This window comes from Loxodonta africana, chromosome 2 (assembly GCF_030014295.1).
Source record: "Loxodonta africana isolate mLoxAfr1 chromosome 2, mLoxAfr1.hap2, whole genome shotgun sequence".
NCBI classification, from domain to species: domain Eukaryota; kingdom Metazoa; phylum Chordata; class Mammalia; order Proboscidea; family Elephantidae; genus Loxodonta; species Loxodonta africana.
Genome location: NC_087343.1, coordinates 226998364 through 227025496, shown reverse-complemented (window position 1 = coordinate 227025496; position 27133 = coordinate 226998364). Strand labels below are relative to the sequence as shown.

Genomic DNA, 27133 nt, shown 5'->3' with positions numbered 1-27133 from the left:
CCAGTGGGGAGAGAAAACACAAAGAACACTAAGGGTCTACACCAGGTGGTAATGGTGCTATGAAGAAAATGAAGCCAGCACTATGAAGTTATGAAGTAAATATGAATACCGCACAGCCACTAAAGACCATGCTGAAATGAAAAAGCTCACCCTGAGAGGTCAGGGTGCACCCAGCAGTGAGGGAGGCAGATCAGGGACGGGTTACATGTGATCCCCTGGCCCAGTCCCAGCCCTGCAGCCTAGAGCTGTACCATCTTGGGGAAGAGACCGAAGGTTTTTTTGTCTCAGTTCACTCATCCATAAAAGGGGTAGAATATCAATGATGCTCACCCCATGAGGCCACAGAACACAATGAGAGGAACACCTGTATCAGGAGGGCACACACGTACCAGCTGCCTGTCCAGTACCCGCGTGAACACAGCTCATTAAGTGAGCAAGGAGGTTATTTTACTTGTCTCACATGACTGCAATGCTGGAAGCGCTCATTCGTCTATGCCAAGAAATTTGGAAGACAGCTCCCTGGCCAACCAACTGGAAGAGATCCATATCTGTGCCCATTCCAGACAAAGGTGATCCAAGAGAATGTGGAAATTGAACAATATCATTAATATCACACACAAGTAAAATTTTGCGGAAGACCATTCAAAAACAGTTGCAGCAGTACATTGACAGGGAACTGCCAGGAATTCAAGCTGGAATCAGAAGAGGACATAGAACGAGGGATATTATTGCTGATGTCACATGGATCTTGGCTGAAAGCAGAAAATACCAGAAAGATGTTTACCTGTATTTTATTGACTATGCAAAAGCATTCTATTGTGTGGATCATACCAAATTATGGATAACACTGAAAAGAATGGGAATTCCAGAACACTTAATTGTGCCCATGCGAAACCCATACGTAGACCAAGAGGCAGTCATTCAGGTACCGTACAGTTTAAAATCAGGAAAGGTATGAGTCAGGGGTATATCCTTTTACCATACCTATCCAATCTGTATGCTGAGCAAATAATTCGAGAAGCTGGAAGACTCATTAACGACCTGCGATATGCAAATGACACAACCTTGCCTGCTGAAAGGGAATAGGACTTGAAGCACTTACTGATGAAGATCAAACACTACAGTCTTCAGTACTGATTACAACTCAATATAAGGAAAACAAAAATCCTCACAACTGGACCAGTAAACAGAAAAAAGACTGAAGTTGTAAAGGATTTCATTTTACTTAGATCCACAATCAACACCCACAGAAGCAGCAGTGAAGATATCAAAGAGAGTACTGCATTGGGCAAACCTGCTGCAAAAGACCTCTTCAAAGTGTTAAAAAGCAAAGAAGTCACTTTGAGGACTAAGGTGCACTTGACCCAAGCCATGGTGCTTTCAATCGCCTCATATGCATGTGAAAACTGGACAGTGAATAAGGAAGACCAAAGAAGAATTGATGCCCTTAAATTACAGTGTTCGCAAAGAATATCGAATATACCATGGACTGCCAAAAGAATGAACAAACCTGTCTTGGAAGAAGTACAGCCAGAAAACTCCTGAGAAGCGAAGATGGGGAGACTTTGTCTCACCTACTTTGGACATGTTATCAGAGAGACCAGTCCCTGGAGGATATCATGCTTGGTAAAGTAGAGGGTCAGCAAAAAAGAGGAAGACTCTCAACAAGATAAAGTGACAGTGGCTACAACAGTGGGCTCAAACATGGCAGCGACTGTGGGGATGGCACAAGACCAAGTGGGACAGTGTTTCATTCTGTTGTGCATGGGGTCACTGAGTCAGAACCGACTCGAGCACAGCTAACAACAAAATCTTCTGAGTTTTCAACAATGAAACATACAATTTTCAGAATAAAAACATTACAGGGAGGAGAGCAGTGAAGAACTTCCCAGGGCAGACAGGGTGGGGGACCCAGCAGGCAGAGCCCACACAGGCACCCTGTGTGAAACCAGCTGAGGCTGACCACTGTGCAACCAGAGACTGCAGCAAACACAGGAAGGTGCTGTCCAGACGACAGCCATCAGCTGTGGCCAGCGCTACCGAGCAATTGAACTTTTATTTTTATTTACTTCAAATGTTATTCTATTTCATTCCTGAGACCCCTGGTAAAGTGGTCATTGTGCTAGGGCACCAGCAGGGGTCTCCAGGAACATCTCCTTTCAGCAACAATCCCCTCCTACCTCCACTACTCCATAAAGAGCCTTCCTCCAGGCTAGTCCCAAATTAAATGAAGCTTGAAGGCCTGACACAGAAAAACAGGGAGATACTACTCGATGACAACACAGATGTTTGAAATGGCTCCGACCAGCTTTTGAGCCACTTTTGGCTATACGTTCTTTAAAGGCCCAGACGACTCAGGCTCAGGCCAGCCAAGCCAGAGCATGGCCAAGGCACCGTGGTCACTCTGCAATGCAGCCTGTGGCACCAGGAAGAACAGCACTCCAGGGGGAGAGCAAGGCTCAGAGCTACAGCGCAGGAAGGCAGAAGGACAGTGCTCCAGCAGGTCCCTCCCACACCTGGGCAACAGGCTCCCATTATGCACCGCATACCCTCCAAGAGTATGCCAGGGTCAACGGGAGGGGGCGCATGATGATCAGGAGAAGGGGCAGAGATCTCATGGTGGTCGGCAAGGGGGGAGGGCAGAGCTGAAAGTCACAGTTAACACACCTGAAATAGGCTACATGAAAGGGTGCCAATGACACACACACGAGGAAGGAGCTAAGCATCACTGTCATGGGTTGAATTATGTCCCCCCAAAAATGTGTGTATCAATTTGGCTGGGCCATGATTTCCAGTATTGGGTGGTAGTCCTCCATTTTGTGATTGTAATTTTACGCTACAGAGGATTAGGGTGGGATTGTAATGCCCTTACTAAAGTCACATCCCTGATCCAACGTAGAGGGGAATTTCCCTGGGGTGTGGCCTGTACCACCTTTTATCTTACAAGAGATAAAAGGAAACGGAAGCAAGCAGAAAGTGGGGACCTCATACCACTAAGAAAGCAGTGCCGGGAGCAAAGCACATCCTTTGGACCCAGGGTCCCTGCACGGAGAAGCTCCTAGTCCAAGGGAACACTGATACGAAGACCAATGGCGAGAAAAAGCTTGAGCTGAGGCCCTGAATTTGGACTTTTAGCCTACTATACTGTGAGGAAATAAATTTCTCTTTGTGAAAGCCATCCACTTGTGGTATTTCTGTTACAGCAGCACTAGATGACTAAGACGATTTTTCGCCCTTTCACATGGCCACATCAGGTACTGCTGTCCCAGCTGCTGAGATCTGCCTGAAGCAAAGCTGCTCTTCCCCGGGAACTCACCCTCCCCTGGCTCTCCTGCTCACCCAGCACTGCGTGGGTGCGCTCTCTGTGGGAACTGCGCTTTCTGGCTGCACGCCCTCTCCTTCTGCCCACTAGGTGCATGCAGGCCTGGAAGTGACACTAAGGCCAGTTTTGGGTTTTCTCATACCTTTCCAGACCATGTTCTCTGTATGCAGCCTACTCAGGTAGAGAAAAAGAAGAGGCTCCTGGTCTAACACGTAAAATCGTAAAATTAGTTTTTAATCAAACTAATGGTTTAGCCTAGAACACAAAACCAGGAACAGAGGGTGCAGTCTACTTTCAGCAGAGGACAGTTATTGAAAGGTGGCAGCGTACGAATGGAGTCAGACACAATCTTGGGGTGCCTGGGGACAGCCAGAGGGCCACCAGTGACTGGTGATGTCATTTTTGATCACCCCAAATCAGCCACTGCTTAGCTGCCATTTTTCTCCTCAGGCAAAGAGGGCCTGTGGTGCAGAAAGTAGAAGGTTCTAGCAGCACTGACTATGCAGTGCCTTCCAGCAGGACAGAGGCCAGGTGTCTGCAGGGCCTGCTGAATCCCCTACAGAAGAATGGCTCGAGGGGGTTGCAACCACATGGGCTTCACCAGGGTTACTACCCTTCTAACAAATTCTGTGTTTAGTCTCTGAGACCTTCAAGGCCAATACATTATGAAGTCGGCTGGGAACAGGGTCACCCTGAGAAAAAAGGGAGCAAAGAAACACCTAAATTTGACAACCCCTAAGTCTGAGAATGAGGTGTGGGGGCTGGAGGGGAAGAGAAACAGGGCAGAGTAACCCAGAATATATCAGCCAGGGGGAAGTCGATGAGTCCCCAGAGCCTGTCAATCACAGGGGGGAATCCCAGCTTTCACATACCTGCTACCTGGACATGGATCAGGACCAAAGCCCTATGAAACCTAGGAACAGTTAGCGTGGCTTTCATTATAAAGCCCATTTCAAAGCCTACTGCCAGTAAACTCAGAAATTAACAATCATAAACCTTCATTCTCGCTACATAACTGAAGGGCAACTGCTCCTCACCACTATCTAGTGGGGCCATTTCCAATTAAGCATGCACACTGGAAGCAGCACCAAGGAAGAGTCACAGAACAGTGAAAACCATCATAACCACAATAACCCAGCCGAGCGCTCTTCAAGAGTTGCCCCTGCGGCCCCCACATTAACTGTGCATGGAGGGGCTACTACAACCTCTCTGCGCTCACCAGGGAGCAGCAGCACGCAGTGCCCAGTGACACTCCAGTCACAGAGCAGGGGAGCAGGGGAGCAGGCCGGGGGTCCAGTCAGCACAAGCCCTCACCACCCCAGTTACGCTTTTAGAGAGGCACTACTCAAAGCTGCCCCCGTCTCAGCCCTTTGTCACACACACACACACACAAAAAGACAGTCAGAATGAAATTTGTGCTGCCTTTTCCCCTACTAAAGCCCGAGCCGGTGCGTGGCCCACCCCCACCAGGCCACCACCTCTCACCCTTGCTAAACCCACGCTCCTTTGTGATGTCAGTCTCACAATCAAGGGGTTGAGACCAGACTGCCCCAGCCTCCCCTCCTGCTGGGAACTGCTGACATACAGAAGACAACTCTACCCACGGACACAGAACACTGGAGAATTCAGTGAACTCTAGTGGTGGGTGGTTGTGTATGGATTGAGAGTAACACTTTACCAGAATCTATCGGGTCCTACAGGTCCAATCAGCAAAAGCCATGCCTAAAGACTTTCAATTCAACATTCTTGATATGTCCTAAAGCTAAGTAAAGCAAATTGCAATAGACACACTTTATTAAGTTGAAGTAAACAGATTCGTCTTTCAGTTTAGAAATTACTTTTTATTATAATCAAAATTTTCTCTTAAAAGAATTCCAAACTTCAACAAGAAAGTCACAATAGAGAACTCCCACTTACTGTTTACACTGATCTACCAAAATTTAAAAACATGCCACGTTCTCTCTCACCGTGTGCACACTCGTGATTTATTTTTTCTGAAATGTTGCTTACATCATGCTGATTTACCCCTAACGCTTCAGTGTGTGCTTCCTAAAAACAAAAAAACTCTGTACACAGAACAGCTATCAACCCCAGGATATCTAAAATTGATATAGGTACCTAATCTGCCGTCTACATTCCGATTTTGACAATTGTCCTGGTAACGTTCCTTCTGGCATCTGCATTTTTCCTCCAGGACTGGCTCTGGTTCAAGGTCACAGACAACATTTATATATCCATCCCCTTAGTCTCCTTTAAACTGGAAAGGGCCTCAGCCTGACTCTCCCATGACAGTTCTTTTGTACAGGATCAAGCCTGGGTGTGTCTGATGTTTCTGCCTGTTGGATTCATGGTATGAACTCCTGCCAAGTGTGATAGAAGTGACCCTATGTCATCCTCTGGGGCATCACACCCAGAGGCACACGTAGTCCGTGTGCTTCTCACGGGTGAGGTCATTTTTGATCATGCACTGCTTAGAGAACTATTAAGGCCGTGCAAATATCCTGTTCCTTATCTGACATTCCACTTCTAGGTTTAAAATCAACTAATGATTCTTGTCCAAACCAAATGACGGCTGCAAAATGGTCATCTCCCAACCCATACTTATCACTCGGCATTCTACTGTAAGGAAGAGCCCTTTATCCTCTTCTTTCCTCTTACACACCCACTCATTCACCCACCCACCCACCTATCCATCCACCCACCCACCCATGTATCATCAACATGGTATCATGGATTCCTATTGTATTCAGTGGGCTAGACATCATATTTATGCCTATTCCCAAGAAAGGTGATCCAACAAAATAAGAAAATTATTGAACAATATTATTAATATCACACAAAAGTAAAACTTTGCTGAAAATCATTCAAAAGCAGCTGCAGCAGTGTATCAACAGGGAACTGCCAGAAAGTCAAGCCGGATTCAGAAGAGGACGTGGAACCAGGGATATCATCGCTGATGTCAGATGGATCCTGGCTGAAAGCAGAGAATACCAGAAGGACATTTACCTGTGTTTTACTGACTATACAAAGGCATTCAACTGTGTGGATCATAACAAATTATGGATAACACTGTGAAGAATGGGAATTCCACAACACTTGTGCTCATGAGGAATCTGTACAGAGATCAACAGACGGTCGTTCAAATAGAACCAGGGGATACCTCATGGTTTAATGTCAGGAAAGGTGTGCATCAGGGTCGTATCCTTTCACCATACCTATTCAGTCTGTATGCTGAGCAAATAACCAGAGAAGCTGGGCTATATGAAGAACGGGGCATCAGGATTGGAGGAAGACTCCTTAACAATCTGCGTTATGCAGTTAACACGGCCTTGCTTGCTGAAAGTGAAGAGGACTTGAAGCACTTATTGATGAAGATCAAAGACCACAACCTTCAGTATGGATTACACCTCAACATAAAGAAAACAAAAATCCTCACAACTGGACCAATGAGCAACATCATGATAAACGGAGAAAAGACTGAAGTTATCTAGGATTTCATTTTACTTAGCTCCACAATCAACGCCCATGGAAGCAGCAGTCAAGAAATCAAAAGACGCACTGCATTGGGCAAATCTGCTGCAAAAGACCTCTTTAAAGTGTTGAAGAGCAAAGATGTCACCCTGAAGACTAAGGTGCACCTGACCGAAGCCATGGTGATTTCAATTGCCTCATATGCATGCCAAAGCTGGACAATGAATAAGGAAGACCGAAAAAGAATTGACACCTTTGAATTGTGGTGTTGGAGAAGAATACTGAATACACTACGGACTGCCAAAAGAAAGAACAAATCTGTCATGGAAGAAGTACAACCAGAATACTCCTTTGAAGCAAGGATGGCGAGACTATGTCTCACGTACTTTGGACATGTTGTCAGGAGGGATCAGTCCCTGGAGAAGGACATCATGCTTGGTAAAGTAGAGGGTCAGCAAAAAAGAGGAAGACCCTCAACGAGATGGACTGACACAGTGGCTGCAACAATGGGCTCAAGCACAACAACGATTGTGAGGATGGTGCAGACTGGGCAGTGTTTTGTTCTGTCGTACACAGGGTCACTATGAGTCGGAACTGACTTGATGGCACCTAACAATAACAACAGACATCATTATTACCGTATTTTGACACTCAAATTCCCTGTCATTTGTTCCTTTTCAGCCAACTCTTATGCCCTTTGGACATGCCTCCAACATATTTTCAGAGCTTCCTTAATTTCTGGCACAGTAAGATGTTCAAGGCATATCTCCTGTCCTTCCTTGGCCCAGTCTTGGTGTGAGCCATTCTCCAGGGAGGGTTGTTTTCTCTTTTAGTGGGAAATAGTATTTAGAATTCAAGACCTGAGTGCTAAATGTGCTCACTGCTATGGGGTGTCATTGCTTCTAGGCCCTTTAAGTAGAGAGAGGTAGGATACATATATTTAAATATTTTAATGTTTAGAAATAATGGATCCATACTAATGCCTCAATTCCAATCCAACCCCCATTCCATGTTTGCTTCTTTTTCCCACAGTGAAAACCCTGGCTCTCAGGTAGGGATTCATTTATTCATTTGCTCGACTCTATGACACACATAAAATAGTTTCAGAATTGCCACATCTATCCCACTACCAAAAAAAAAAATCCAAGGTCTGCTTGCCATTCTTTTTTCCCCTAAACTAAAGGTATATCAAGTACCATGCTCAAAAGTTACTTGTATTGTTTTTTAGTTCCTTTTTTCACAGGTGTGTTCGTTTTTGTTTGAATTAGTTTTTCAAATCCCTATTATTTTTTTAATACATATAACACTAACGTTTTCAAAAGTCAAGACTACATAAAAAGATACATTCAGAGCCAAGTCACTCCATTCTGTGAAATATACCTCTCTGCTACCCTATCTCCCTCCCACTCCACTCCTTGTAGGTAATCAACTTAATTTTCTTCCCATGTTTCTTCTTGCAAAAATAAGTAGAAACATGTACACTTTCATCTTCTTTCTTACATAAAAGGTGGCATACTACATATACTTTTGCACTCAGCTTTTTTTACTTCATATCAGTTTTTAGAGATCCTCATACCTTTTTTTCAGTTGCATAATACTCCACAGTGATGTAAAATAACTTATTCAACTAATCACCTATGTTCAAATGTTTTACAAATAATCTAGAATGAATAATCTTGTGGATATGTATTTTTGTACTGCTGGAGGGTATCTTCAGGGTAAATTCCTAGAAGTGGGTTGCTGGGTTAAAGGGTAAATGCCTATGTAGCTTTTCTAGACGTTGCCAAATTATCCTCCACAAGGTTGTACCATTCAGCATTTCCACCGTCAATGCATGAGAGTACCCGCTTCCCCATAGCCTAGCCAACAAAGTGTATGGTCAAGCTTCTAAATTTTTGGCAATCTGCTGTGTGAGAAGATTGTGTACCCTAGTGAAGTTTAAAAGCCATTTTTATACCACTCTGTGTGTGTGTGTGCGCACGCGTGCACACGCACGTTATCTGTTCATGTGTTTTGCCCATTTTCCTACAGGATTTTGGTCTTCTTTCCCTTGACTCTTAAAATACTTGTGTGTAAAATATTTTGGGATATGTTACAAGGAATTTTTCACAGTTGATCTTTTTGTGTTTTGTCTTTACTTAATGGATTTTTGCTGTTGGTTGGTTGGTTTGTTTTTGGCAAAAGATTTTTTCAAAGTCACCCATCTTTTCTTCTGTCAAATCAAACTTTTGAATCACACTTTTAAAAAAGCCTTTTTCAACATACAGGTTATATTCACCTATTTTTTTTTGTGTGTGTGTACTTGTATAGTTTCCTTTTTTACCTTTAGTTCTCTGATCCACTTGGAGGTCGTTTTTGTATACGGTGTAAGGTATAAATCAAACGTGATCCACTCAGAGTTCATTCTTGTATATGGTGTTAAGGATAAATCTGATGCTGTCTTTTCCAGAATGGCATCCCTTCATCCTAATACCATTTATTAAAAAGTTCATCTTTGACTCAGAGATTTGAGATACCACATTATCATATACTAGATTTCCATCTACATTTGAGTGTATTTCTGAACCTCCTATGCCACTGGCCTGTCTGTCCATGCCCAGGACCACACTGTCTGAACCACAGAAGCTTTACAGCATGTTTTAATATCGGATAGGGCTAGTCTCTTCTTTTTAGCTCTTACTTTTCTGACTTTCTAGCTGTTCACGTATGTTGGTTTTTCCATTTGAACTTTAGAATCAACATGTCCAACCCAAGGGAAAAAAAGGCCACTGTTGTGTTCATATTCTTATTGGAATCCCATTAAATTTATAAATTAACTTAGGGAGAACTGATATCTTAATGATGCTGAGACAACCTAAGCAAGAACAAGTCTTACAGTTTTCTTCACTTAGGTTTTCAACAGTTCTTATGAAATGTACCCGTGAGTACTTTAACTTTATTGTTGCTATTGTAAATGGGGTTGTTTCTTCCATGATATCTTCTACCTGTTTATTATTTTGTTTATATGAAAGTTATTGATGTTTATGTATTAATTTTATATTTCTGCTTGATGAAATCAACCTTGGTGAATTCCTTTATCATTTGATTTCTTTTTATTGTTGTTCTCTAGGGCTATGCCATCCAATATGATAACCACTAGCTACTGTACTGGGCGGTACATAAACAGAACATTTCCACCATTGCAGAAAGTGCTATTAAACAGTACCGCTCTACAGCTTTTCAGATATACTGCAAACAGAGACAGGTTCTTTTCCAAAGTTTATGCCTTTGCTTTTTCTAATTCTTTTCTCAACCTGGCTGGTGGGTACATTAGGGTTCCTGTGGTAATTTATTAATTAAACTGCACACCTGTGTTTTGTGCAACTTGTACTTTCTGCCTCGTCACAAGCCCTACCCTGAGGCAATGAAGTACAGCACCTACTCCCTCTTTGGGGGAGTACAACTGGTGGGGGAAGACACAAATTTGCATCCCCCAAATTTATCCTGCCACATTCAATTTCAACAATACTGAAGGACTGACATCTGTGGGTCCTGAAAAGAAAAATTTTTAATTTCTAAATGTTAATTTTTAAATCAGAATTTGAAATAAAGAGTTAGTATACTTCTGAATCAGAATTTATTAGCTTAGTATTCCAGTGATCTTTTCTATCTTAAACCACAAGTATAACTTTCACTGACATACAGTTCCCTTCTGGCCCAGTGGACCTTTCACTGGAAGGACTCTACCTAGCCTACGAAAGATAGCGCTAAACGTGGCTTGTAAAAGTAAAGTGGGCTAATAATCAAAAAATAAGAAACAAGTCGTTGGAAATATTCATTTTTTTAATTAATTTTTTGTTTGGGCTGATTCATAAGACAATCATTCTTGGGAGCATAAGAGAGAAAAGAGATGGCAAGTACACCTGCGACCTACGGCCCCACCGTGCACCTCAGGATTACAGGTGGAGACGCACATCTGGAAAACCTGACTGAAGCATCACAGTATACAATTCTATGCACCTCCTTTTGTTCCTAGGTTGAGTAGTTGTGATGGCTGGAGAGAAACTAGGATGAACGCACTTAAAAAGATAAGTGAACTGACAGGTCTATATTTGTATCTAATATACTAGCCTACTTTGCAGCTTTAAACACAACTGCAGCCCACACTAAACACAGAGAGCTTTGTTAAATATCATAAAAGGGCCTTAAGCTCGGCAGCTGGCAACGTAACCAACTGGAGGAAGGTACCTATAAAAATCTCCCAGGGAATTTAATAAGCCTGTTATAGGATACAATTGCAATACAGACAAAGAAAGGAAATAACACTGCTATGGAAAAGAAAAAAAGTGAACTTCGAAAGCTTTACATCTTATTGACAACAGTTGAGAATCTAAGAACAACCTTAGAGGGTTCACAAGTTAAGAACTTAGATAGTCCACAAGTTGAGAAGCAAACAATCCTGAAACGTGAAGTGACATCAGGTAGCTTTAATTCTTACAAAAGCGTTCCTACAGTAGGTTGCTGATATCCCTCTACAGCTGTTTTAAAGGACAAAGGCATCAGTACCACTAGCAAAACAGACAAAAAGGCAGAGAAGTTGATTTCAGCTGAAATTCATAGATGGGCACCATAAAGGCGAACTCCTCCCACGTTCGTAAAGCTGCTCAGCACGACTGAAGACAGGAATCTCATCTTCAAGCCCAACATCTTCCCACAGCCCCCATCCATTTCACGAAGGAGGCCAGCTCCTAAAATTACACGTGCAGAAACAGACCCAGTCATGTGTATTTCTGTATGGAGAAAATCTAATAGAGACCAGAAAAACAATTCAAGGTAGAGTGCTTTCGCCTTTACGAAGTTCAAAAAAATTCAATATTTTCCTCAGGGCTAACTCTCCTGGGTTGTCTGATCTGAAGTATATTCAATCAACTGTGATCGGAGAACCGCCGGGGCTCGGGAGAGCAGTTGAGGTGGGCGGGATCAATCAGGAGCATCCAAGAAACCAGGCTTTCCATCTCTTCTAGCACACTTAAAAGGCTAAAACGAAACCAAATGCTCCTCTAAAGATCATAAATTACACAGTCAAATGGTAAAAATACAAAGGATCAATGGGGTATCTGAGACAGAAGAGAAAAATCACCTAGGACTTGAGCCCGTAAGGTTCCCGTGGCATCACTGTCCTCACATTGCTCTGTGTTATGGACTGAATTGAGTCCCCCCCAAAAGATATGATGAAATCCTAACCCCTGTACCATGCACGTGACCCTGTTTGGAACTAAGAGTTATCTTTTATGTTACTGAGGTCATACTGGAGAAGGGTGGGCCCTCCACCTAATCTCTTCTGAGTGGTGCCTTTATAAAGAAGGAAAATAGACACGGAGAGACACAGAGGAAATGCTACGTGGGGCTTTATCCCCAAACCAAGAATACCAAGGAACTCCCAGAGCTACCGAAAAGGTGGGACCCTCGCCTACAGCTGGAGCCCGATTCAGATTCCGAGCCTCCAGAACTGTGAGACAATAAATTCCTGTTCTTTAATGCCACCCACTCATGATATTTTTTGTCACAGCAGTCCCAGGACACTAAGACACCCCGCCAAACAGGCTTCGACTCAAAGCCTTAGGCTCGACTGCACTTGGAACATGTTCCCTTCATTTGGGAATGTTTCCCCCCAGGGAAGAGCGCAGGCTTCTTATTCATGGCCCCTTGCAGCCAGCAGTCACCCCAAAAGACTTCCAGGGGTGTGTGTGTGGGTGGCCTGCGCTCCTGAGCAAGGCCCCCTGGGCCGGCTGCAGGGAGCTCACCAGGCAGGGAGGTAGCATCTGAAACTATACAGGATGCCAGCAGGCTGGAATGGGAAGTCCCTGCCCTCCAAAGCTCCTTCTTGCTTGCTCCTTCCACATATGGAGCCCCTCAGCATTCCCTGCAGCACTGTGGTTGCCCCTCCGACTGCCAAAAACAGAAAACCTCAACTTTGCTAGGGGTTACCATTAGCAACTACGATCCTGTCAAGAGTTCACCCAAAATCTTCTCTGAAAATCCTCTCCCTGAGAAACATCTCAAGCTCTCCCTGGCCCATCCCTACACCTGTCACTCAGCGCACCTGTGTCTCCAAGCTACACTAAAGCTGGTCCCTGCCTTGATCCTGCACCTGCACGGAGCCAACTCTTCCCTCGTCTCCCCTGGGATCTTCACCTTGATCTCAAGAGTCCTGGGTTAAGTGGGTATAGTGGGCACCACCCTCTCCTCTGGCCCTTACCTGTATGCCTCGGGCTGCAGAAGAGGCCTCCAGAACCCAGACTGACAACACCTGACTAGTTGACAGTACCTAACTCTCCACAGAGTAGCTGAAAACCCACACATACATGTCCACAACCTAACTTTCTCTTAGCCGGATCCCAAAGACACCCAAGGCCATTCAATACCACCCTGCAAAAGAGAGAGTCGGGGAGCGGAAGCCGAAGGGCATGATAGAGGGGTCTGTGGAGGTCCGAACTGAGTTAAAAGATCTCACTTTTGCAAAATTTACAAAAATACATGATGTTGTGAATACACTGCCTGAGGGCCCTACGTGAAAATGTGAGTGAGGGCCCTGGAGATTACCAGTCACTGCCACCCACACTTCCCCCTGCCCCCACATTCCCATGGAACCTTCACTGGCAGTATTACCCCTTTCTGATAGTTAATTTCATGTGTCAACTTAGCTAGGTTACAGTGCCCAGTTGTTTGGTCGAACACTAGTCTAGATGTTGCTGTGAAGGTATGTGAAGCCCTGGTGGCACAGTGGTTGAGAGCTATGGCTGCTAACCAAAAGGCTGGCAGTTGGAATCCACCAGCCACTCTTTGAAAACCCCATGGGGTAGTTGTAGGCTGTCCTACTGGGTCGCTATGAGTTGGAATTGATACAACGGGTTTGGTTCTTGGCGAATGTATTTATACCTGATTAACATTTAAATCAGTTTGCCTGAGGTAAAGCAGATCACCCTCCACAAGGTGGGTGGGCCTCACCCCATCAGTTGAAGGCCTTAAGAGCAAAAACTGAGGTTTCCTGAGTATAAAGGATTTTGCCTCAAAAATGTAACACAGACATCCTGCCGAAGTTTCCAGCCTACGTTTAGGCCTACAGATTCCAATTTAGGACACAAGAATGTCAGAGTTTTCAGCCCGCTGGCTGACCTACAGATTTTGGACTTGCCAGCCACTAGGATCTTGTAAGCCAATTCCTTAAAATAAATCTGTCTATCTATGTACATTTTATCAGTTCTGTTTCTCTGGAGAACCCTGACTAATAATACACCCTTCCTGGGAAGCTAAGTTTGTGCTTGCTCCTGGGTTTTGCAAAACTAAAGGCTATTTAGGGTGAAAAACAACGGTAAATCTACAAAGAAAACCAAAGGAACAATTAAGATGAAAGTCAGGATAGTATTTACCTGAGGCAGAGGATAAGGACACAATAGGAGCTTCTAAGGAAATAGCAGTTTTTTTAAACACTATTTTTATTTGTAATAGTCTATTTTTAGATAATTTTAGATTTAAAGAAAAATTGAGATCACATAGAGTTCTTGTATATCCCACACCCATTTTCCCCCATTATTAACATCTTACCTTAGTATGGTACATTTATTACATATTAATGACCAATAATGATCATTATCACCACCTAACATCCATAGTTCACTCAGGTTTCCTTAGTTGTTACCTAGTAGACTTATCTGTTCCAGGATTCAATCCAAGGCATCACATTATATTTAGTCGCCATGTCTCCTTAGGCTCCCGTGGGCTGTGACAGCTTCTCAGACTTCCCTTGTCTTTGATGACACTGAGAGTTCCCAGGAGCACTGGTCAGGTATGTGTAGAGGGTCCCTCTACGGCATGCGTCTGGTTTTTTCTCATGATTAGACCGAGGTTATGGGTTTTTGGGGGGGGGGGGTGAAGTGCCCTTCTCATCACATCACATCAAGGGTACATATGTAGCACGTTGAATTGTGGCCTCCCAAAAGATATATCCGAATTCTACCCCCAGGAACCTGTGACTGTGATCTTACTTGGAAAAAAGGTCTTTGAAAATGGAACTAAGATAAGGATCTTGAGACAAGATCATCCTGGATTAGGATGAGCTGTAAATCCAATGACAGGATTTAAAACAGAAAGAAAAGGGAGATTTGAGAAGTAAGGACACAGAGGAAAAGGCGATATGAAGACGGAAGCAAAGATGGGAGTGCTGCATCTACAAACCAAGGATTGTGGCAACCACCAAATACCAGGTGAGGCCAAAAGGACAAATATTGTACGAGACCACTATTACAGGAACTCAAGAAAAGGTTTACAGAAGAAAACACTCTTTGATGGTTACAAGGGTGGGGAGGGAGGAAGAGGGGTATTCACTAATTAGACAATAGACAAGAACTGTTTTAGGTGATGGGAAGGTCAACACACAATACAGGGGAAGTCAGCACAAATGGACCAAACCAAAAGCTAAGAAGTTTCCTGAATACAACCAAACACTTTGAGGAACAGAGTAGCAGGAGTATGGGTCTGGGGACCATGATTTCAGGGGACAAAGGAGAATGAACAGCACCAAAGACACAAGGAAAACAAGAGCCCAAGAAACAGAAAGGACCACATAAACCAGAGACTCCATCAGCCTGAGACCAGAAGAACTAGATGGTACCTGGCTACCACCAATGACCACCCTGACAGGGAACACAACAGAGAATTTCTCATGGAGCAGGAGAAAAGAGGGATGCATAACTCAAATTCTAGTAAAAAGACCAGAGTTAACGGTCCGGCTGAGACTGAAGGGACCCCCAGAGGACATGGTACCTGGACTTTCTAAAAGAAGAAAAAAATGAATAAAAGCAGGCAAGGCACGGAACGGATCCTCCCTCAAAGCCTCCCTTGCAGACACCTTGATTTCAGGCTTCTGGGCTCCACAACAGTGAAAGAATAAATTTCTGTTGTTTTAAGCCACCTAGCTTGTGGTAATGTGTTCTGTCAGCCCTAGGAAACTAATACACATCCAATCAACATGACTTATCACTTTTGATGTTGATCTTGATCATCTGGCTGAGGTAGTATTTGTCAGCTTTCTCCACTGTAAAGTTACTCTTGTTCCCTCCTTCCCATTCCGTACTCTTTGGAAGGAAGTCACTGCGCACAGCCCACACTCAAGGAGTGGGGAGTTAAGCTCTGCCTCCTCAAGGGCAGAGTATCTACATAAATTATTTGTAATTCTTCTGCATAGGAGATTTGTCTATTCCCCATTTACTTATTTTGTATCAGTAAGAACTCAGTGAGAGTTATTTTATACTTTGGGCTATAACCCAACACTATTTTGTTGCTCAAATGGTTCCAGTTTGGCCATTGTGAAGTATTTCAGTTGACTCCTGTGTCCCTTTGACACACCCCATTAATGTGGGATTTTTGTTTGTGTTGTGTTTTGAGTATGCTCTTACTTTCTGGCACTATGAGATGCTCCAGGGTCATCCTGTGTATTTCTTGCCAGCCGTAGAATCACTACTTCACCCATGGGCCCACATTTTTTGTTTGTTTTAACATGTTCTTTTGTATGACTATGCAGACATACATTTGAAAATTAATACTTGGGGCAGGAGCTGGCTTTGCCTACATTGAATCCATCTCCCTTCTTCTGATAACCAAAACCCATTGCCATCAAGTTGATTTCGACTCATAGCAACTCTATAGACAGAGTAGAACTGCCCCATAGTGTTTCCAAGCCTATTATCTTTACAGAAGCTGACTGCCACATCTTTCTCCCACGGGAGTGACCAGTGGGTTTGAACCGCCAACCTTCTGGTTCGCAGCTGAGTGTTTTAGCCACTGTGCCACCAGGGCTCCACTCCTGATAACAGCACCCCAAACGTGCTCCCAGGAAACTGCCTTCTCCCACTGGATACTGGACCAGGTGGGACTGTTAAGAGCTGTCCACTCTGAGAGCAAGGACGGCGAGGAAGCCAGAACTTTTCATTTCAACTGCTGTACAAGTATTTCCAAGGATATGTGTTAATTCTATAAATTAAAAAAAATAAAAGTTTTTTTTAACCCTAGTGTTGATAACAAGTAGAGCCTCAAACCAAGTAAAGAAAGTAACACTAACAATTACTATTTAGCATAAAAATAAGCACAAAGTATGCTCACTTTCTGGCAAAAACATGTGCACTGTTCTTTCTACTTTTTTCTTTTATACAATTTTAAGTGGCTTTTTTTTTTTTTTAACCTTGTAGCAGTCAGCAAGACTGATCAGAATTCCAATGTTTCAGCATTAAGTATACAGTATTTGGAAAATTAAACATGCTTTCTGCTTGGGGAGAAAAACATTTTAATGCTCTTTTCGATGGTAAAGTTCACGACAACTTCTAAAAGCAAAAGTATCCCTGATTTACTTGAGAAATAAGGTGTCCTTTAAACTCCAGTCGAGGAGGAAATACATTTTGTACATTGACCACAATTTTTGAGAAGCACTAAGAAAAAACATTTGTAAAATTAACCCATCGGTAAACTAAAATAAGCTAGCATAATTTCAAGGCTTCTGTTTCACTCTACGTGTCTACTTTAGCAGGAAATGTTTTCTGCTTTCCACTGAACCAACAGATCATGGGGTTTACGCAGCTGCAGTACTGCGAAGCGGGTTCAGGTTAAGCACCAACCCACTCCACCAGGCCCACGGCACCCTCCCGAACCCCCTGCTCTCCAGGTGTGAGCCACGAGTGTGAGCCACGAAAACTGCCTATCGGAGCCGCCTGCGCCGGGCCATGCGCAGGCTCTGCGTGCAGCTCCACTCAGGGCGCAAGGCGGACCTGGACGCGCAGGGTTCGCGAGGCGCGCGGAAGAGCCGAACGCCGCTGCCGCCGGGTTCTCTGCACGACCGTTAACTGGACCGCGGGGGTTAAGGCAGTAAGAGCGACCGGACTTCACCCAGAGAGGAGCCGCCGAGTGTCCTACCAGAGCAGCACCAAGAGCTCATCAGAGGGAAAGGGAGCCCAAGTGCCCAGGTGACGCGCAGTGGACGCGCAGTGGCTCCGAGGGCGCCCGGCCATGACGGCCCAGCCCGCGCTGGAGTTGCTGCTGCTGGCGGCCCTGCTCCTGCCAGTGCAGGGGGAGACACAGCCCGGGCCCATCGCCACCCTGGTCCCAGCCCCAGCCACCAATGCCACGGCCAGCCGACCTCTGCCTGGCGTGCAGCTCCGCGCGGGTGTCCCGCTGTCCGCGCCCGGGGCAACACTCGCCCTGCTGGCCCCGCTCGCCCTGCAGCCCGGCCTTTGGTAGGAAGACCCGCCACCCTGTCCGGAGCTGCCCGCCGGGACTGCGTCTGCGAGCCGGCCACCTCCAACCCGGACTTCGGCGATACAGATGGTCCAGAAAGCAAACCCCACCCCTGGTTCCCACATCTCCTGGGATTCTATGAACAAGACTGAAGGAGACACAACGTCCTGCTGTGCTCTCGATGCAAGTTTATTAGACCCGGGCGGAGGAACCCTGGGTACCTACGACTCCACCACGGATGTCAAAAGAAGATATTTTACCTTTTACTTTGGTTCATTAAACGTTTAAAGTCAAAAAACGACCGGGTGGTGTGCGAAACTTGCGCATTTCCAGGTGGAGTGGGTGGGGCTTGCAGGGGCTCCCTAAATCTTCCATTTTCTAAGCAGAGGGCTCAGAAAATTCAGTTCCCTTGGGAACTGGCTGTTCACTTGGGTCTCTGTGGTGTGACGCTGCCTTTAACTTTGGGATAATGACCGACACGGCCAAGATCCGGACAGGCTCCCCAAATCCCCGCCTGGTTAGTCGGTCACTGGTACAGCACTTTCCTTCTCTTGTGGCCTCACCTCCAACAAGTGCCTCTGTGCTACCTTTTTAACTGAACAGTCCATGTATATAGCCTTCGCGTGCTGCTTTTTTCTATTTCTGTGTATGTTGAGTCATTTTTACAACTTAAAAGTGCCTTTTTTTAAAACACAGGTTTTTAAAATCCTGAGGGGGAAACGAAGGTGAAATCAAGTCACGGAAGACAGCAGTGCACCTGCATTACGAAGCTCACACAAACTCTAACACTATTGTCTGCCTTTGTCTTTGTAATGCCACATCTGCAGCACTTCCTGTAACATCGGTCAATGTTTTTAGCAGGTCAGATTCTGGGACTGAGCCTAAAGCAGATTCTGGAAGGTAAACCTTCTACCACCATCAGCACACAGAAAACTCCCCGGAAACACACCCTTCTCTGGGGTCTTTGGTTGACAGGCACACCCGGACGCGGGTGCCCAAAGTGGCCACAGGGCCATCATAACCCTAGAGAGCATCCCAGGAGTGCCAGCCCAGAGGACGTCCGGCACATGCGTGCACACACAGGCCCAGGAGGTCCTGAGCATCCACTCTGGGCGGCCCATCATGCTGCTTAGTAATTATGCTAGGATTCAAACAATTTAAAATAATTGATTCACACTGAATGTAAATGTTAAATTTTTTTAATGGCTCAGATAGCAATCCAAAATAAAAAGACCCTTAATTTAACAGTTAGGATTTTACACGAGGCATTCAAGGATGACATCAAAGAATAATGCTGAGCTTCCACAGAAAATCACACTTCACCGGTCCCAACTACCAAGCTTTTTCCCAAGGAGCTATGTTGAATCCACCACCCTAGAGAGAAATCCTGAGAGTTGAGGGCATGGGTGAACATTTCTATCAGATTATAACCCAAAGATTCCTTCCATCCCAAGCACCTGTCAGATTTCACCTCCACAGCTAGAGAAGGCACTTCAGGTTCCACCACCTGTTGGTAAAACAGCTCAAAAGGTGTTCGTTTTGTTGGTGAGGGGAACAATATGTCCCTATATTGGGATCTTTTCTGCTGAACAGGGAAAGATACTTCCATTTGGCCTATAAACTTAAAATTCTAAGAATAACCTGGCCTTCATCTCCAGCTCCAAGGCAGAGGCAGTGAGGCTCAAACGTAAGGTGAGAAATTATTTACCAAGCTCCTGCCCCTCTTTACAAGGTGCTCTGCCAGGTGCCCAGCATAAACTGGTGAATTCCCTGCCCACAGGGAGAAGCAACATCCATAAGACTAAAGATGTGGGTCACTGCTACAAAGGAAACTAACACGGTGCAATGATAATATCACAGCAGCCACCTCACTTATCTAGCATGGCTACTGACAGATACTGTCACTCTGCTTTATGTAATCATTTCATTCTCACAATAATGAGGTGGTTATTATTATGCCCACTTTGCAGAAGGGGAAGCTGAGGCCCAGAAAGGTTAAGTAATGTGTCCAAGGTCACACAGCTAGTAAGTGACAGAGCCAGAATGGTCTAAAACCCAAGCAGTCCAGTTCTAGAGACCACGCAAATAACCCTCTCACTTGGCTGCCTCTTAGCAGGAAACCCAGAGGGCACCTTGGAAACGGGGTCAGCAGTCTCCAAGAAGGTGGCAGACATCTGATGAGCACAGGGTCACTCCCAGGCAGAGGGGCAGTCACCCATGGAAAGCAACAAGGTGGGAACATGTGTGGTGGATGCAAGGAGTGAGCCTGGGCCAGGACCACAGAGGGGCACATGGGAGGAGGCAACACTGACAAGACAGGCAGGCCAAGTTAGGTCACCGAGGGGCTGTGAGCACGGAGCGACATGAATGTCTTGGCTCCTTCGTCCTGGCTGCTGTGTGGAGGACAGCCATGCAGACGGGGAAGACAGGGCTGGACAGAAGGCTTCTGTGGAGGCCCCATGAGAAATGGCGGCAGTCCAAGGGTAAGGGCAGCCGCAGAGACTGGAGAAGAGGTCTCCTGTGCTGAGGACAGACACGGGGACCATGAGCACGAGATGTGCTCATGGATGGGACGCGGCGGGCGAGACGAGGGGAGGAATCCGGGGTGACTGCCAGGTTTCTAGCAACTGGGTGGGTGTCAGAGAAAGGCAAGAAAATAAAGCATTTGATTTCGGATGTTCAGTTTGCAAGGCCTCGTCAGCCTGGAGATGGAGATGCACTGAGCTCACCAGGGCGTGGGCGGTCAGGAGCTCAGGGTGTGTGGAGCCTCAAGTGTGAGGAGCCCAGGACGCAGCAGGAGGGCCAACAGCTCACAGATGCTAACTCTAGCCCCTACTCCTGACCAACTGCCCCTGACAGCTCCCCTGCTTTCCAAAGTCTTCTTACATGAGCTACAGCAAGGCTCTTCTCTTTTTTAAGGGGGAGGGGGTACTTACTCCTCACTCCCAGGGTTCCCTGTGTTGAGAATCCAGCTCGTTTCCTCTTCCCCACATGGGGAGGGGCACTTACTCCCCACTCCTCCGGTCCCCTATGTTGAGAATCCAGCTTGCTCACGCTTCCCCACAGGATGAGTGGAGACCGATATGCCTGCCAGGAGGAAGCTGGCCTCCTTGGCTCAACCTCACCCTCCTCTCCCCTCCATTGGCTGGGCCTGCCCACAGAAAAAGGCACGCTGGCCCGTTCTCCTGCCAGGCAGAGGGATGTGTTCCTGCCAAGGGCACCCTACACTTGCCCCAGCCAGGCTGGTGCCTGGGTGGGTAAGTCTGTCTAATCTGGGGTAAGGTATTAGCAACCACCAGGTCACAGAAAGCCACGCCTCTAATGGGCTTCACCACCAGAGCCCACATCTGACCTCCATCTGCCTGTGTACGGCATGTGGCTTCCTCTCAACTGGTACAGAACTTGAGATGTGAGAAATGGATGCGTGATACAGCACCCAACATGCAATGGCTTAAGCCACTCTTGGCACGAGTACCTATAGCCTAAAACCCCCGGCTGTTATGGCAGTGGGAGCCCCTGCTCCTTGTTTACCCAAGATCTACTTCTAGAACCCCTCCCACTCACAGAGCCTGACTCTGTTTAGCACAGACACTGGCCCAGACTTCCTGGCAACCAGAGGTGACTGTACAACACTCTTCCTGCCAAGGAGCCGGAAACGCAGGGCTTCCTGAAGCTTTGTGTTTTCCTGATATAGATACCACCCCTTCCTGCTTCCCCACTTGCTGCTGGAACACTAGGCTGGAGACAGAACAGTCACCACATGGCCCGAGGAACCAGGCATGAGGACAAAAGCTGCACTTTGAAATCGCAGAATGGAGAGATGGAAGGGTCTGGAAATACAGATGGCGGCCGGGGGCTGCTGCCCCAGCTCTGGACTGCCCACCTCCAGACTCCCTGGTAGGTAGGGCCCAGGGGTCACAGGGAATCTACCAGAAAGCCATTCTGGCCAGGTTTTCTACCTCAGCCGTGCACAGGGCCGAGGTGAGTGACCAGGAGCACACACGGGGCAGGCTATCACGTGCACGCAGTGAGCAGGCACCTTTGCCTTCCAAGGGCCTGCACACGGGGGCAGGGAGGCAAACAAGCAGGGTGACTTCACGCTCATAGGACAGGGCGATGTGGGAGAGGGTGGACGGCAGAGGACAGGAGCGACTACTACAACTAGGACGGTCCGGAGGCCTCTGCCAGGAGCCGAAAGCATCCTCATCAACACCGGGGTCCCACCATCACAAGCAGGAGGGACAGGAGACACAGGCCCTGTGGTGGGGCATCAGGTGTGTACAAAGAAGCGAACCAGGGACAAGTAGAGGGAAAGGGGCCAGGAGAGAGGCTGTAGAATTTCTCTCGGAGAAGCAACTTCCCCAGGTGAAGACGTCAAGCAGAGGATTGGGAGCATGCTGGATCTGCCTCTACAAAGTGAGCACATGGAGGCAGGACTGCAGCGGAGCAGGTCTGGGCCCAGGAAAACCAGGCAATGGGGTGTCAAAGGGAAAAGCCAGAAAGGGCCAGATTAGGAGGAAGAGCGGACAGGACTCACAGAGACACTGAGGGGAAAGAGGAGTCCAAGTGTCACCCAGGTCTAGGCCTGAACCAGCAGGGACATGTGGACAGCAGGGATGGGGCAGGAACCAGAGCAGTGCGGCCAAGGGATGCGTGCATTACATACAGTGGCCAGTCTGAAGCCCGGGGGTAGGGGTGGGGTGGAGGTCCAAGCTGGATGTGTTAAGCTGGAGCAGCACCAGCAGCAGACCAAGGACAAAGCCAGGGCCCGAGAGTCAGGGAGGAATGGATGAGAGTGCAGGCAGACGCCCGAGCCCAGCAGAATTCCTGGACGCGAAGTCTCAGGAGGAGGAAGGCGGCACAGAAGGCTGCCCTGGGAAGGAAACCAGGCCAGCCTGGCCTCCCAGAATCCAGACAGTCAATCCTGCTGAGAGGCTAAGGAAGAGAGGCACAAAATCTTGGCCACTGGCCTTGACAAGAGAGAGGTTGTTAGTGACCAGACAAGCTGTTTCAGAGGACGGGTGAGGCGGAAACCCCGACCAGGACAGGCTGAGGAGGGAGCGAGGACAAGGGGGTGATGGTGCCAGGAGGAGGACAATACAGGCTCCCTGCAGGCACAGCGAGGCACAGGCCTCACCACCTCCGGGACACCTTCCCCGCTCCCAAGTCAAGGTCTCGAAGGTTTTTCACACACCTCAATGTACCACAGGGCTCTCTCTGTCACAGCTGACATTTCACATTTACTGGTGTGATTACGTGGTACATGTATATGTGTCTTAGTCATCTAGTGCTGCTATAACAGAAATACCACAAGTGGATGGCTTTAACAAAGAGAAGTTTATTCTCTCACAGTCTCGGAGGCTAGAAGTCTGAATCCAGGGTGCCAGCGCCAGGGGAAGCCTTTCTGTGTTGGCTCTCAGGGAAGGTCCTTGTAATCAACCTTCCCTGGTCAACAAGCTCCTCAGCCCAGAGACCTGGGTCCAAAGGATTCGCTATTCTCCTGACTCCTTGTAGGGTTGCTATGAGTCGGAATCGACTCAACGGCACTGGGGTTTTTTTCTTGTTTTTTTGTTGGTATGAAGTCCCCATGTCTCTCCACCCATTTCTCTCTTTTCTATCTCAAAAGAAATTGGCTTAAGACAGAACCTAATCTTATAGATTGAGTCCTGCCTCATTAACATAACTGCCGCTAATCCCACCTCATTAACCTCGTAGAGCCAGGATTTACAATACATAGGAAAATCACATCAGATGACAAAATGGTGGACAATCACACAATACTGGGAATCATGGCCTAGTCAAGTTAATACAATTTGGGGGGACACAAATCAATCCGTAACAGCCTGTATCATTAGAAATTCCATGAGAGCAAGGACCATACGTGTAACGTGCGCCTCACTGTATCCCCACTTGGTGCCAGTCACAGAGCTCACAGGCCACCGGCATTCAGAAGGGACCGGGAGGGAGGGAAGAGCAATGTGAGAGAAGAGGCTAACAGGACAGCTGCTTTGATGGTCCAGCAAGTCCATGTTTGGGCTCAGAACACGGCCGAGCTACAGGCAGGGCCACACATGCTGTTGTGAAGTAGAGGACAAAGGAGACAAAAAAAAGACACAAACACCACAGTCCTTCTCTCAACGCAAGGGGTGCATCGCCGATATGATGGCCCAACATGACGACCCAATGCAATGGCTGTGCGGACGCCCAGGAGGCACCAACATGAGCAAGGCCAATGCCAGAGTGACGATAAAAATACATCCCTTCCCCAATCCCTAACTCAAAAACATCGTAGGGATTATCAAAAGCTTTCAAAATTTTACTGGAAGATTCCTCAGAGTAAAGGAAATTTCAGACAACAAACTTGTACTGGATCCAAAACGGGCTCCAGCACTTGGGAAACTATAACTCAGCAGTGGGAGCTGACACGCAGCCTGAAAGACGCACGGCCTGACAGACACATGGCACACGGCCTGACAGATGATAAACACTATTGACCTTTACCAAGCCACAAAAATTCACCATGTTTTAAACCCAACTGCTTATGGAGTTGTAAAAAAAGCTTCAGAATGTTTTGAACACCTAACCTGATATACTGTATTTCTCCAAAGTGCCACGCTTTTTAAACACAAAATCGCCAGCAACCCATCTTAGGAGAGTTGTTCTTAGGTGTCATTGAGTCGCTTCCAATTCAATAGCAACCCCATGTACACAGAAGGAAACACTGCCCAGTCCCTGTGCCATCCTCACAATCACTGTTATGTCTGAGCCCATGGTTACAGCCACTGTGTCAATCCATCTCATCAAGGGTCTTTCTCTTTTTTGCTGACCTTCTACCTCACCAAGCATGATATCTTCCAGGGACTGGTTCTTCCTGATAACATGTCAAAGTACATGAGATAAAGTCTCCCCATCACTTCCAAGAAGCACTCTTTGGGTGTACTTCTTCCAAGACAGGTTTATTCGTTCTTCTGGCAGTTCACAGTACATTCAATGAGGGAACATTACATATAATATTAAAATCAAGAAACCACCTTTTAAAGTTCTGTGAATAAAAAGTCACGTCAGATGAGTCAGAAGGTGAGAACAATCTCAATCTGTGGTTATAAATCCCCAGTGAAACTAAATGGCACAAGGCAAGTCACTGGATTCGCGTCACCAAACGTTTTCTGAGCACCCACTGTGTACTCTGCAGGGAGACCAGGCCCAATGAGGCCAAGAGCCTCCTCCGAAGGCACTCAGTAGGGCAGATACAAGACACATACCCAAAGGCTGAACCGGCAGAATGCAAAGTGATCAAGTTCTCAGGGTGTAACTTGAAAATCCAAGGAGGCCTTGTCCAAAGCCCCCACCCAGGGCCCAAGACCCCTGGGTGGCAGACTGCACATCCTCTGCATACCTGCTGGGACCCCCAGTGACAGGCGGTCCTGGGCCTCCTTCCCCACAGCCTCTGAAGAGAACAGCACAGCTAGGAAGGAAGCAGACACCACTGTGACCACTCACTGGCAGCCTTCCGGGACGAGAGCATGTAGCCTCAGCAGGTCAAGTACCTTCCAGCATCCTAAGCCTTAGCTACAAACAGGCCTGGCTGCACAGCCACGGAACTGAAATCTAGGAGGTGGCAGAAAACCACCAGCAGATCAGAGGATGGAGACAGTGTGGCTCGGAGGGCTTAGCACCCATAGGATGCCTGGATTCTCTCTCCCTGTCATTAGGATAGGCGGACACTCTTGAAATCAGACCCGGGAGAGGAGATCCTGTGTCTTAGTCACCTAGTGCTGCTATAACAGAAATATCACAAGTGAACGGCTTTAACAGAGAGAGATTTATTCTCTCACAGTCCAGTGGGCTAGAAGTCCAAATTCAGGGTGCCAGCTCCAAGGGAAGGCTTTCTCGGTCAGCTATGAAGGAAGGTCCTTGCGATGCATCAGTCTTCTCTTGGTCTGGGAGCATCTCAGTGCAGGCACCTCAGGTCCAAAGGAACTGCTCTGCTCCCAGCCGCTGCTTTGTTGGTGGTATGAGGTCCCCATTCTCTGCTTGCTTCCTTTTAATCTCTTGAGAGAAAAAAGGTGGTGCAGGCCACACCCCAGGGAAACTCCATTTACATTGGATCAGGGAGGTGACCTGAGTAAGGGTGGTGTTATGATCCCACCCTAATACTCTCTTCTCTAACATAAAATTACAATCACAAAATGGAGGACAACCACAGAATACTGGGAATTGTGGCCCAACAAAGTTGACACATATTTTGGGGGGAACACAATTCAGTTCATGATACCCTGCCACCCCAGATCCAGGGCAGGCAGAACTCTGTTGCTGGGGGCCTAGATGCCCCCTGGGGCTGCTGAGAAAAACCAGAATGTACTCCAGCAAAGTGCTCAGGCAGGACCTCAGTGCTCACCACCCACAGCTAACTCCCACGTGACTCCAATGGGGATGTACAATTCAATCACAGCAGGGTGAGGGGTGTGCTCCTTCCTTCCTCCTGGGGCTGCTCCTACTGTAAAGCTGGGCATGGATCTCCTGGGCTTCATCGTGCCCACGCCCACTGAGTAAGTCTACCACTCGTCTGTCAGTGTGTCATGCTGTGGTGGCTTGTGTGTTGCTGGGAGCTACACCACCAGTACTTCAAATACAACCAGGGTCAAACGCCAGTATTTCAAACCCCATGGTGAAGAGCTTTCTGCAGAGCTTCCGGACTGAGACAGACTAGTGGTCTACTTCCAAAAATTAGCCAACTGTCTTAGTCATCTCTTGCTGCTGTAACAGAAATACCACAAGTGGATGGCCTTAACAAACAGAAGTTTATTCTCTCATAGTCTAGTAGGCTAGAAGTCCAAATTCAGGCTATCAGCTCCAAAGGAAGGCGTTCTCTGTCGGCTCTGGAGGAAGGTTCTTGTCATCAATCTTCCACTGGTTGAGGAGATTGTCCGTGCAGGAACCCTGGGTCCAAAAGACATGCTCTGCTCCTGGTGCTGCTTTCTTGGTGGTATGAGGTTCTCTCAATTCTCTGCTTGCTTCCCTTTCATCTCTTGAGAGATAAAAAGGTGGTGCAGGCCACACCCCGGGGAAACTCCCCGT

General features: G+C 46.8%; 1 protein-coding gene across 4 annotated transcripts in view; it reads right to left on the bottom strand.

The window, feature by feature from the left end:
• The window catches only part of ADARB1 (adenosine deaminase RNA specific B1), a 214814-nt gene that overhangs the window by 154895 nt on the left and 32786 nt on the right, over positions 1-27133 (bottom strand). The window contains exon 1 of one of the 4 annotated variants that reach the window (XM_064279569.1): positions 20992-22107. The exons of the other annotated variants lie outside the window; for them this stretch is intronic. The gene's annotated coding sequence lies outside the window, so the exon portion shown is untranslated. Of the gene's footprint in view, positions 1-20991; positions 22108-27133 lie in introns of those variants that run through there. 4 annotated transcript variants of the gene reach the window in all.